The sequence below is a fragment of the Tauraco erythrolophus genome, chromosome 17 (genome assembly GCF_009769465.1).
Source record: "Tauraco erythrolophus isolate bTauEry1 chromosome 17, bTauEry1.pri, whole genome shotgun sequence".
NCBI lineage: Eukaryota > Metazoa > Chordata > Aves > Musophagiformes > Musophagidae > Tauraco > Tauraco erythrolophus.
Window position 1 is genome coordinate 3966153 of NC_141481.1, and position 13057 is coordinate 3979209.

Consider the following 13057-nt stretch of genomic DNA (forward strand, 5'->3'; position numbering starts at 1 on the left):
GGAAGGTAAGTGACTATTCCGCTTGTCACCAGCACTTGGAAGCTGCATCTGAATACTGTATCTGGTTTTGAGCTCCCCAGAGATACTGTCAAACTGGAGAGAGACCAGCAGAGGACCACCTAGGTGGTCTGGGAACTGGAACAAGGTGTGCAAGGAGACACTGAGGGTGTTTTCTTCCCAGAAAAGAGGCTGAGGTGGGTAGAATCTAAACTTAACTAGGCATGTTCCAGAGAAACCTGCTCTAACTTCACCATTAGTCATGCTTTGAGCAGGAGATTGGATTAGAGATTTCCAGCAGTCACTTTCAAACTTATTTTCTGTAATTCTAAAGTATTTTTTTAGTAATTTTTGGTTTATTTTTGGTTTTTTAAAGGTCATATTGAGCACATTATAAAGGTTTTGAGCAGTATCAGGCCTTGTATATCACATCTTGATGCGTTAAGAATAATCCATTCCTATATGCTTTATTTATTCATTTTCATCACTCAAAATAACAACCAAGTCTTATGTGATCATACTTCATAAGTAAAAAGATGATACCTTCTAACTGCATGGAAGGCTAGAGGCTTGCAAGCATAATTTTGGCTTTTGTCACCCCTGAAGCCACAACCTTTTTTTTATTTTCTGCTATAGTTTCAAAGAGAATAATAGCATCATCCATTATTTTTGACTTACACACAGTAAACTTTCTCTAAAGGATTTTGTGCTACCCTTAGTGTGCATATTGCGTGTCTGGCTGAGTCAGTCTAGGAGCTACTCCTGATGGGAACAGTCGTCTTGATCCCGGCTTCAGATTCCTGCCTCTCTGTTATACCAATTGAGGCAACTAATCTGATAGAAGATGATTTCCATTTCTGTAAAGATAATCTTTTGCTTGCTTCACTCCCTGAACTTACTGAAAAATATCAGAAGGGTCCTTCTGACAAGGATCTTGTCGGAAGATGCTGGTTCAAGGGGAGGGAATTGAGAATGTGTGACCAGAGATTTGGGGAAACCTTTATGTCAGCGCTTAAGTCACTGTATTGACTTGCCTCCATCATCCATACTTTCCCTGTTGGGTTGACCATTTTCATATTAAATTACTTTATTTAGATTTTTCCAGACTGAGGTACATATGAACTTATCAGCTAAAACTCGTAGTGTTAAAAACTTTTCAGATATCAAATGACCAACTGAGTTTCAAAAAGTGAAGAATGTTAATGAAAGCGCAATAGAGCATGTAGAAGAAAAAATTACTGAGGCAATTTTAAGTGTTCAAATTTTACATTAGTGTACAGTTTATTATATGTTCGTAATCTCATAACATTAAATATATTCTTGCATATGAAGAACATAATTGAAAGATTGTGCGGGATTAATATTTCAGCATTTGCTTCAAGCCTTTAAATATTCTAAATTAGTATTCCTAAAAGTTATGTTGCTGTACCCGATATCCAGATGCGATAGCCCGAGACTTAGTTTGACTAATTCTGAATACCACAGCAATGCTTAGAAAAAACCCACCCCCACCCCCCCTGAAAAAAAAACACAAACCCACACTAAAAAACAAACACAAAAACCCATGTAGAAAATAAACTTTGACCATTCTTTGTTTGTAGAATGATTTACATTATTAATACATTAACTATTAAAAAGGAGAGACCATAGAACAGAAATCTTCTGTATATCCCATGTAAACATGATAAACTTTTTTTTTTTTATTAAGCTAAGGGCTAGTGTTCTGTATTGTCCTCATTAATAAAACAAAGGTCTGGCAACTTTTTTCTCTGAAATACTGGAATGACCCAAAGGCTTGGAATTGAGATTTGATGTTGGCAGGAAAGTGGCCTGTCTGTTCAGCATGTGCTTTTTGTTATTTTTGTGAAAAATCTACATATTTAACCAAGTTTTAACCCTTTTGGGCATAACTCTGCTTTCTAGATTTTAACAGCAAAACGTTTGATAATTCTGTTCCCCAGTTATTCCCATAACTTTGCATGGAGTACATGCATACCAGCTCCACAGAGCTGCTGGGTGTGCTTTGTCCCCTGACAGGTCTCCATGCGACTAGGCTGTGGGTGCCTCTCAGTGCAGACCTAGTGACTTAATGAATTCATTCATCTTTAACTGTTACCGAAGGCAGTTCAGCTGAACCCCACTGGCTCAGCAAGTCCATTTCACTTACTGGGACTTGAGGATGGTAAAAAATTAGTAACAGAAGCAACTTCTTAAAACTGTCACAGCTGTCTGAAGTGTTTGACCACCGGTGGGGAGCTGCAGTAGATGAATTTCTTGGCAAGCTGGTTAAAGAGTTCACTATGTCGATCTGTCTGCTCTGCAGCTCAGCTGGCAGGGCCTGTCCTGTAACAGGGCTGCAGAACCAAAGGAATGTTGGCTTTGCAGTCATTGCAGTTCACAGCTCTGTATGTTAAAATTTAACAAATAGCAGCTTAATTTCACATGCTCAGCAGTGAACTGTAGTAGTTTTCGCCCCAGTTTTTGTTCTGAGGAATTAGCATAAAAAGCTGTAGATGTGGCTACCATGAAAAAAGTCCAGTGTGTAAAAGGTTGGTCTTACTTGGTGTTACCAACAGTTAATGGTTGTAAAGCATTTGAAGTTACTCAGCCTTTTCACCTGCTATTAAGAGAGTTAGAAGACTTAGATTTTTTTCAAGGCTTTAGCATTAATTCTGCTCTCTGCAATTAGTAGTTATGCAACCCTGAAGTGAGGGGTTTTGTTCTCTGCAATTCCTGTCATTTCTTGTAGTAGTATGTTATTAAGTAAGTACTAGAGTGTAATGATTTTGTAATTTAGGATTTTTGTAAGAATCCAGATGTTTGATAAAAAAAAAAAAAAAGAAAAGTAGTAATTCAATGGGAATATCAGTTTAATGTTGACCTTCCTCAGACCTTAATCATCTTTAATAATCAGTGACCAATTATTTATGATTACTCTCTTTAAATATTGAGTTCCTCACTGCACTATGACTAAGCAGTCTGAGTGCTTACATCTTAAACTGAGAGCAGAAAGAGTTCGTCATTCAGACAAAACTATGCAGTGGATTAAATCTCGAGCAGCAAAATTCAAGTCGTCTTATAAGGTCACACAAATGGACATATGAAGTTAAATGTGTAACTTGCAAAGGGGAATCAACAAGTAAAAGTCACCTCTTGCCTTGTGATATCTCCAGTGTCTGTTAGATAACTGATAAAATTAGTGCAAATGACAGTCAGAAATACTGAGTAGACAGTTGTACTTATGGTTTGCACAGAAATGAATAGGTATATGAAGTGCCATAAAGGAGAGAGTAAGGCCCCAAAACTTTTAATTCCAAATACTTTTTATTTTATGCTTTCATTTTTATTGACATAAACATAATATTTAGAATTAAATAATCTACATTTAAACAGTTATTTAATATTGATTATATTTATCTCCTGAGCATATTGGATCTTTGCAAGGCTTATTCTTTTTCTTACTGCTGATTTATAATGAAAAAAAAAAAAAACTAAAAAGTTTTTCAATTCTTATCAGTCTCTGGAAAATACTAGTTTTCTAGTAATTAAAAATGTTTTGGATAGCTGACTTTCTGATAAGTTACTCCAGTGCCATAACTAAACTCCGGTGAGTTTACTGCATCCTTTGCATCTTGTGGCTTCTGATGCCTATTGGATCCAGCTGGTTTTTTTTAAACCCAGTAGAAGTGCCATTAGTTATGAGATGGTGGATCTGAGTATGGGTTTAAATTTTGCTCAAGATTTCTTTTTTGTTCAGACATTACAGCTGTGTATTTTAAACACGTTGGATATATAATACTTCCATGCATTTGTGCACTGCTCAAATATGCATGTTGCTTTACTTAATTTTCTCCTGTCAAGTCTTTGAAACAGCCCTGGATTCCACTATGTAAAAGATACCATATTTAGGATAGTGATAGTGGAAATACCTGAAAGCAAAAACATTACTTCACCACCTGTCACTGCAGCAGGTATCTTACCCAGTTGGTATGAACGCAGCGGCCAGCAGTAGCAGCAGCCACTGAACTTGTTGAAGTGATTAATTTACTTGTAGAAATATAGCTCTAGAGAAAAGAATACAAGTACATTAACTTCTACTTACTTTGCTACTTGAACTTGTATACTTACCATGGTCCAGGATGTCATGGATGATGTCATGAGGTTTTTGCAAAAATTTCATTGTATTTCTGCATAATCTAAATTTAATGTATGTGAAGGGCTTGGTTACACTTTTACCTTTTTCTTGTATCTTCTTTCTCTCTGTCTTGGGAGAGTTCTGTGAGTTTACTTCTTTCCAGTTCTCATAGTAGCTGTAGGCAAACTTTAGACAAAAGTTTTTCCTTACCTTAAGCCTGGATCTAAATACCACCTTTTTCTGTGTGTTCTATTTACCTCAATAAAAATACAGATTTGTGTTGGTACATTTCTGACTTGGAACAGAATCTGCCTTTGATATTCTGCTCTAACCAAAGTTAATGTAACTTTGCTGTTGATTTCAGTGAATAAGATTCCAGGCTGGCTCTCCTTCTGAAGAGCGGTAAGTTGATTATGCTTGTCCAAAGCTAGTTGCTTTTTGTTTCTTGGCATGCACTAATTACTGTCTAGCTTTCTGTGTTTCTTACCTGAATGAGATCAACTATTTCATTTTCTCCTACAGTACATTGTTTGAAAAGAAGCCTACTTAGCTTTCGTTGGATTTAACTTGAATCCAATTTCTCATTTGATGTGGAATCCACATGGTTCAGAACCCTGGAGAATAGTCTTCTCTGTCTATAGGGAGATGGAAGCAAACTTCATTGCACTTTTCATTTCAAATGTCAAGTTGTGGAGGTCTTGCTGCATTTGTTTTCAATTTCTAATACGTCTTAAAACACGACTATCAATTTTTAAGGTGGTTCTTACAAATAAGCAGTGGAATAACCTGAACGTTCATTTTACAGATGCATAATCTGACTTGTAGTTTCATGTTTAACAGTTTCATCCACAATTTGCAGGATGATACCAGTGATTTTTCCAGATCTTTGCGCTTTTGGGAATATATTAGTAAGTATTTACCTGTTGGCAATTAATGGGTGGTCTTGCAGTTGGGATTGTGAAGGTCTTTTGTATACTATTCTTTTTGAACAGATAGAGGATTTATTGATTTGTCCCTTCCCCCCAATTTTTTAAATTTATGAAATATTCAGTCTTCCACTGCTTTTTGTTTCCTTCTCTATTCCCTGGTACCTTGTGTTGCACTTCAGACAGCTGGGCTTGTCTACCCCCTTATTTTCTCTATCAGTCCATTATTAAGTATAAATGACAACATGAAATAATTTGAGACAAAACATCTGAGTTTCGTGGCAGTGGTATCACAATCAGAAGCTAACATCTTGAGAGAAGATGCTATCTTTACAGCAAAGAGAACATCCATGGACTGATTTGTAACATATATTTGAAGTATTTACTTGTCAGTCCTCCAAAGAATATGGGTTCTATCACTGAACCACATTCACGTGCAGGAAAAAAAAAAATATAGTTAACATGCTATACCAAAGCTCTTCTTAGGTTGGTGCACCCTCTTTGATTAACAGAAATAGGACTCAGAAGGAACATTAACCCCAGAAAAAGGCAGATGGAAATTATAGTAGAGATATTGATTCACTGCAACCTGGTAGCATTGGAAACACTATCTTCCCTTTTTGCTTGTAAATGAGGAAAAGTTGAAAATGTTACAGAGCTACTGATTACCTTAGGATCTTGCATCCTGCTTTTCTGGAAGCCCTTCCAGGGGAGCCGTTGAGCTGGTCTTTATTCTCTTGTCCTGCTGCACCCTGTGATTCTCAAGTATCTGTATTTCACTACTTTCATTTTTGAAAGTATTGATTGTCTTGTTTGCATTTGTTGTCGGCATTTGAAACGTATTAAATCAATAGGTCTTATATTTCATAATCCTCATAGTATTCTTCAATATCATGGAAACGATTACAGGCTTTTATGTTTCAAAGTCACCTGATGTCCACCTGTACCATGAAGTATAGTAAGGATAGCAACATCTCACTTTCTCCTCTGCTATGAAATATTAAGAATTTTAGTTACGTGGGATAGGATTCTCATTATTTCACTTTTTTTTTTCTGTTTTAGCATACATATGAAAGTGAGATTCTGCAAAATGGCTACTGTTCCCCTGAGGTATGTAAAGCAATTTTTAATTCTCATGATAGACTGTAGTTGAGAATGCTTAAGATTTTGAATGTCTTAGACTTAAGAAAGATGGATAATAATCAGAGTCAATGATTCAGGAAATTACAGAAGACTAAGGAAAGGTATCAGCTCCAATTTGCCACTCTTCTTTTTAATTGTCTTGCATAAATATTTTGATTAAAACATCTCTTCATTAACAGTACATTTCCTGAAAATTGCAAGATGATTTAGAAGTTAAAAATATATTAAACTAATACATAACATGTTACTTAAGGAATTTACAGTTCGTCACTTATATCGGTTGGTTTGTATGATCAATATATTAGAAAAATATAATTAAAGAGAAGGAAATTGTAGGATGTAGAGATTTCTGTGCTTTTGATTTATTTAAAAAAAAAAAACAAAAAACATTCCATTTAGTGAATAATTATTCCATGGCCCCCCTATTCCACAACATAAGTATTCAAACAGCTTGATATATATTCCAATAAGAAGTAAAGGAATGTTTTTTATGTTAATGGTAGTTTATGGTAGTGGGAAGAGACTTGTATTTTAAATGTACAGAGAATATAAAGCAGAATTTCTCAATTTAGTGGAAAAAGAAATACATAGACAATCCCATGCATTACTGCCATAAAGCATTGACTTATACATGAATTCCATTACTTATGTTTTCCCTTGCAAAATGGGGTGTTTTCTTTTTTACATGAGTGGTAATGAAAGTACATGAATTAAAAAAAAAAAAAATCAACCAAAAAACCTAATTGAGGTTATTTCATAGAGCATCTTCTGATTCTTGCAGACCGCAGTCTGAGAAGCTCTGACGGAAATTTTAACCAGCTGGCTGAATTTCATTGAGAACTTAGAGAATGAGAGAAATGGCAGTCACAACATAATTTATCTTGATAACCAGAGAGATTGAATCACTTACCACATCCCCATAGTGCAAATTTTTGTGCAGCTAGTTTTTCTGGGTCCTTTCTTTGCCTAGTCAGAATCTTTGACAGCATTCCTCTGTGCCTTTCTAGTGTGGATTTCTTCTGGGCTTTTCCTAGACATTTATTGAAGAACATGAGAGAAGTGCAAAGATTTTGCTTCTTATGTTTAATTACTAGTGCTCCTCATTGTCTTTACCTGCTGTACTATAAATGCACACGCTATTAGGTAATACAAATAAAGCAACAGCAAATAACAGAGCTAAACAAAGAGTTTCAGAAAGCAGAAGTCCCAACAGAGGGGCATTATTTTGTCCATGTGATTTAGGAATATGAAAAAAAGAATTAAAAGTCTTTTTTTAAAACTTCTGAAGCTTAGTCAGAATTTTGTGGAGTGTTATTTTTTTTGATTCAGATGTTTTTATTTTAAATTATTCAAATTTAAAAGCTAGTTAAGAGACTTTGCGAAAGTATATAATTTCATCAGTAATAAAATGTACAGAAGAACATATCTTTGTTAAAATAGATTAAAATTCATACTGGATATATTTTAGTTGCATAGGGTTTTCAGAAAGTGAGAAACATCAAAACATTGGGTCAGTATGTGTGGTTTTGAATTTGTTTTTAAAATATGAAAATAATGTCAAGACTAAAAATGAACCTTTGACAGCTGTGGTAGGTCAAGGGCTTGAGTGAAGAAAGAAAAAACAAGCCAACAGCAACTGAATATTTGTAAGGATTTTAAGTATTATATAAATGACACATGCCATCTTTAAAGCAGTGCTACGAAGTACATCAGAGATATTAGGGACAGATTTGTTGAGTCATCTTGGGTATTCTTTCCAGTTGAGCTTTTTTCCACAGGATTGTAGTCTGTAGCCATGTGAGTAGTCCTAAGTCACCTACGTATATGTTGTTTCATCTTGAAAAATAGCCATCCCATATAAATGGAGTGCTTGCTTTGGAAAGAACACATCTCTCCAGTAATTCAGAATTGATACTAACATAGATTCTGTGACACCTTGCTGGGTTTTTTTCTGACTGTATCCACCATAAAGTAGCAGAATGTGTACACAATAGCCTTTCAAATTCAATATATGCTCAAGGGGCAAAATACTGTTATAAATTCTCACAAATAGAGGAAAAAGTGTTGTGATAGAAGCACTGTGCTTTTCCTCAAACTCCTCAGGAAGTACTTTGCAGTCATTTTAGCACTGAGAAGCCAACAATCAGAATATACAAATTTGCTTTACTGAGAAGCTAGGCAGGAAAGGTAGTCAGTGTCATGAATTATCTCCTTATCAGCTTCAGATTTACTATTCCACATTGCTGTTCCAAACTCCAGATTGCTAAACTCCATTTTAGCAATCCAGAATTCCATTTTAGCAATCTGGAATTTGTACCCTCCCAACTCATGAAGCCAGATGAGAGGAAATTGTCTGTTGTGTTTGGATATTTCCAGTTACCACAGAAATCTTTGTTTTAGAGACATCGTTAGAATTCCTTTATAATTCATTTTCTTTTGAATCCTTTATTTTAGGAAATTTTGTTATTTTTTTTAGAGACTCTTTCTTTAATTCCTGCTAATATAATTGTATCAAATATAATTGTACTTTCATAATAACAATGAAATAGTATAAAGGAGAAGAGAGAGAGTGGCAATAACAGATTGAAAAACTGTTAAGACTAAAATTGTGTAAGATGCCTGCTAATTATTTACAATCAGCTTGATATTATCAGAGATTCTCAATACAGGAATTGTAGCAGGAGACAGAGTTGATTTTTACAGAATACATGTAGTGCTTATCGTCTTATATATTCCTTATAATGAGTCTCCCAGATATTATGAAAAACCAAAAGGGAAAAAGAAAAAATGTGGGGTTTTTTTTTAAAAAAAAGGGTGGAACTTTCCTTTTAAAAAGATGAAAAGTATAATAATAATAATAAAATAACAGACTTGTTGAGGCAAACACATTGAAGTCATTCAGAAAAATAACTGCATGACATCATGTGAGAAAGATAGAACCAAAAAAGGGCAAGTTTTATAGGCCAAATAGCTTTTATTCATTCCCAAAGAATTTGTCCTACTCGCACAAGAATTGAGAGAAAGAAATAAAACCTTCATCCTTGGAAGCTCACAAAATACAAGTATGTTGTCCCAGATAGAAAAGGTCAAAAAAGAAAAAAAAAAATTAAAAAAAAAAGAAACAAACCACCATGAATGCTTTCTGAGAAATACTGACTTGCTGCTCAAAAAAATCAAAGCTGGAAGTTACTTCTGCTAATCCAAAGAAGTCTCAGAGCCATTGTGAATCACTGTAAGCTCTTGTTATCTTACATTTTCAGCAAAATAGTGTTTGCATATAAAAGAATAATTTTTGACACTTTTTTCTATCTTGATCTCTCACAGCAGCACGAAGAGTTTTAGACCTTTAAAATGCAGCAAGGTAGTTCCCAGGCACTTGCTTAGCACTAGCAAGTTTCAGAAACATGAGCTGCTACACAAGCTGATCTGTGCCCTGCAGCTCACCCTGTTCTTGGGCAGACAACTGGGTTGTCGAAACTAACCCACATAGTGCAGGAGGAAATGGAGCGTTTGGGTTTAAGACTTCCAGGACTAACATACTACATAATCTCAGTTTTTATGTCCCTTGACATATTCAGGCTACTTTGAAATAAATGCTGTGCTAAATACAGTGGGTAAATCTTGCTGTGGTTGGTTGGGATTACCATCCCTACTTTTCTGCCCCAGGCCTGTTTATCTGCCCTGAGCTGTCACTACACAGCAGAAAAGAGCAAGCACCTGCCTCAGCTGTTTCAGTTGTTGTTATGGCAGTGTAAATCAGTAAAATGGGCTTCTATCTGCAAGGTTTGGTAATGGCTACGGGTGCTGTATCCTTATGTATGTGATGCCATTTACCGTTGCAGCATCTATAGTTGGCATACTCATCTCCTGCCCTTTCTTATGTACAACATACAGGCAATTAACATTCGGCACATCTGTTCCCTGTCTTTGTTACACTTCGTGTTGTCTAGTAGGGCAAGCTTTTCCTGTCCTAGTTCTCTCTGTGCGTTTTCTTTTCTTCTCAGCCAACAGAATCTGCATTGTAAGCTTGCTGCACAAAATCTAAAATTTTGGTTGTATTGGCTCTTCAAAGATCATTTTGCAGTCCCAGTCTCCGTAGGACAGCCATGCTCTGGGCACAGAGCCTGACACCAGGAACTCCGACTTCCTTGTTAAGAAGCACGTTCTTCACAATTGCATCTACTGTTCTCTCCCTATGTCTATAAAAAGAGAGTGCAGTGTTCTTGTTCAGGATGGAGTATTCTTGTGGAATATAGAGATGGATGACATTCCTCAAAGAATTCTGGTTGCTTTTGAGTAACCTCCATTTAGTTTATCCTGACTGGATGTGCTGAACTATAGGCGTGTTTTTCCTGTTTTGCTGGCTTTGGTAGGGAAATGGTAATCTGCAGCAGCTGCCACACCTTGATTGCTCCATGAACCAGAATCAGCATCCTTAAATTTGACTCTACTGAAAAAGAATCCACTTCATAATAAAACCAACATGATGATGGTTTTGGTTGATATTTTTTGAGATGTATTTTCCTTTTTTAAGAAATGCTACTATAAAAGCTAGATATGATAACACAGTATACATAGTTTTATTAATATTTATCTAATTACTTTTGTCTAGATGATTTATTGACAGTTTTCCACCTTGTGCTTATGCTGTAAGAATGGTGCTTGGAATTTTGTTTTTAAAATCCGATTATGTTTCTTCACCAGTCCTATTATTACTTTGTGGTTTTCTGTACTTCAAGGGCGTCTGTGTCTGGGCAGATACCCGCTACCTGCCTCTTCATTGTTTCTACATTGTCTTACGGTTGCCAGTTGCCATTACCGCACCTTCCCCCCAGCTGTTAGCAATTTTCACATCATGTAGTTCAATCCGCTTTCTTATTAGAAATCTTATTTGTCCTTGAACATGTGCAATATGCATAGAAATGAGTACATTATCAAATTAACATATGAAAGTCCTTGAAATTGATATTTCTAGGAATGTGGATAAACTTATGCCCTATGTTAGCCATAGCATTCTGCTTTTATTGAACAGAATAAAGGAGCTACTCTTGTTGAGAAGAAAATAAAACAGCAAAAAAAATGTGTCGAAAGTTTACAAAAGCAGCAAGATAGTGTCAATAGGGAACTAGCAGTGTTACATGAAAGATGAAGAGGAGCTAGTTTAAATTGGTGCAGTTGGACAAGATTAGGACAGTTGGGCACCTTTTGTGCACATACATCAGTAATGACAATTATTGTCTTGAATCAGTCTGGGGTTACCTTCAGAAGGTGGTGCATCTTAAAATAGCTTTATTGTCACACACAAATGTCATTTCCAGGAATAACACCTGAGGCTTCAGAGGAATATTGGTGTTTAAAAGCAGATTTGCTGGCTTCCTGGCATATTGATTTTGATCAACTTTACCGATAAAATAATGACATAAAGCGTTTGAGACACTTTTAGCTTTGTGATTTAAAACCAAACAGTAGTCCTAAAGTTCTAAAATACTAGAAAGGAGGTGCCGTTTTTAAAGGAACTTACTTAGATGATGAAACTTCTGTTTGGAAGCATGCAGTGTTTTAAAGCAGCAGATCTAACCAGACCAAAAATGTGGCTGTAGTGATGAGCAGTGCCATTTCAATATTTTACAGGAAGTACAAAAATGAGAAGTAATGTGAGATTTCTAAACCGCGCACATGCCTAGCATTGTGGAAACATAGTGTTACTATTGCCAATGTTTTTGATTCCATTTATTTATATGCATGTATGCATTTAAAATTATAATTGTACTGTGGTAGGTACTTCATATGTATACTCCTAATGAAGTATACACTGATAGAAAGCATTGAGAAAAATCTTCCAATTACTGTTTTATGAAGGCAGAGTCCTCTTTAGAAAGCCCATGTGAAATATACATGTGGTAGCAATTAAAAAAGAAAGACCTTTTCTTTTGCACTGTCTAGAAAAAATTCCATGTATTTGTTTCTGTAATTCACTCTAAAAATGTAATTGAATGAGCCTGCAGATTTGCTTAGTAAATTAGCATTTAAATCCATTGAGCAAAGAAGTGTTTGCTGTAACAGTCCAGAAATCTTCATAGATGTAATAGTTAATCCCTGATAATTCAGATCCAAAAAAAAAAGTATGCCAATATTACTTTTTCGTAATAGAAGCATATTCATCTTTCTAAACAGAAGAAATGCATTTGTCATATTTAACAGGAGATCTAGGGAGAAGAACACAGTTTTCCATCTGAATCTTCAGTAAGAAAAAGGGAGTTGTAGGTGGGACATTAAAAAAAAAAAAAGGCAAAAAAGAGTCATAACAAGATATTTTTTTCACGTAGATACAAAGAAACCTACCACTACAAAGGTAGTCAAGGTCTGTACTAAGGGAGAGCTTTTGAAAACTTATGTTTTGGATTATTTAAATTACCATCACTTTAGAGCCTGATTACCAAAATGAGAAAATTATACATGGAGGATAAATAGAGGAACATTCAGTGTTTTATTTTTTGGCATTATTAGCACATTTTAGATGGCATGCACTAGCAAAACTCAGAGCAAAGCACTGGAATTTGGCTTAAATTATATGTTTTATTTCTTCCAACAGAGATAAATTAAAACAAATCCTGTGTGAGCTGGTTTGAGTTCAGCATTTCACAATGTGGTTAAGTAAGCAGTTGAACTAACCTATACGGTACGTGTCAAATCTTTTCTTGTAAACTAATGCTTTGAGTTGAGTATATAAAAAGCACTTCTTACTGTTATATTCCAAACAGCATATGTGGTAATACATAAAATAAATACCCATAAAGAAAAAACAGTTTTAGTCTCAACTTGTGGATTGAAGTTAAAAAGAAATCCAAAACGCTAC

At 35.3% G+C, this 13057-nt stretch overlaps 1 long non-coding RNA gene across 1 annotated transcript in view; it reads right to left on the minus strand.

Annotated features, from left to right (window-relative positions):
- Positions 1-5733: 5733 nt before the first annotated feature.
- Positions 5734-13057, minus strand: part of LOC147527549 (uncharacterized) — a 42836-nt gene continuing 35512 nt past the window's right edge. Inside the window, exons 4-5 of the long non-coding RNA XR_015222649.1 lie at positions 7112-7231; positions 5734-6388 (exon numbers count right to left, since the gene is read on the minus strand). This is a non-coding gene — a long non-coding RNA (uncharacterized LOC147527549). The remainder of the gene's footprint in view (positions 6389-7111; positions 7232-13057) is intronic.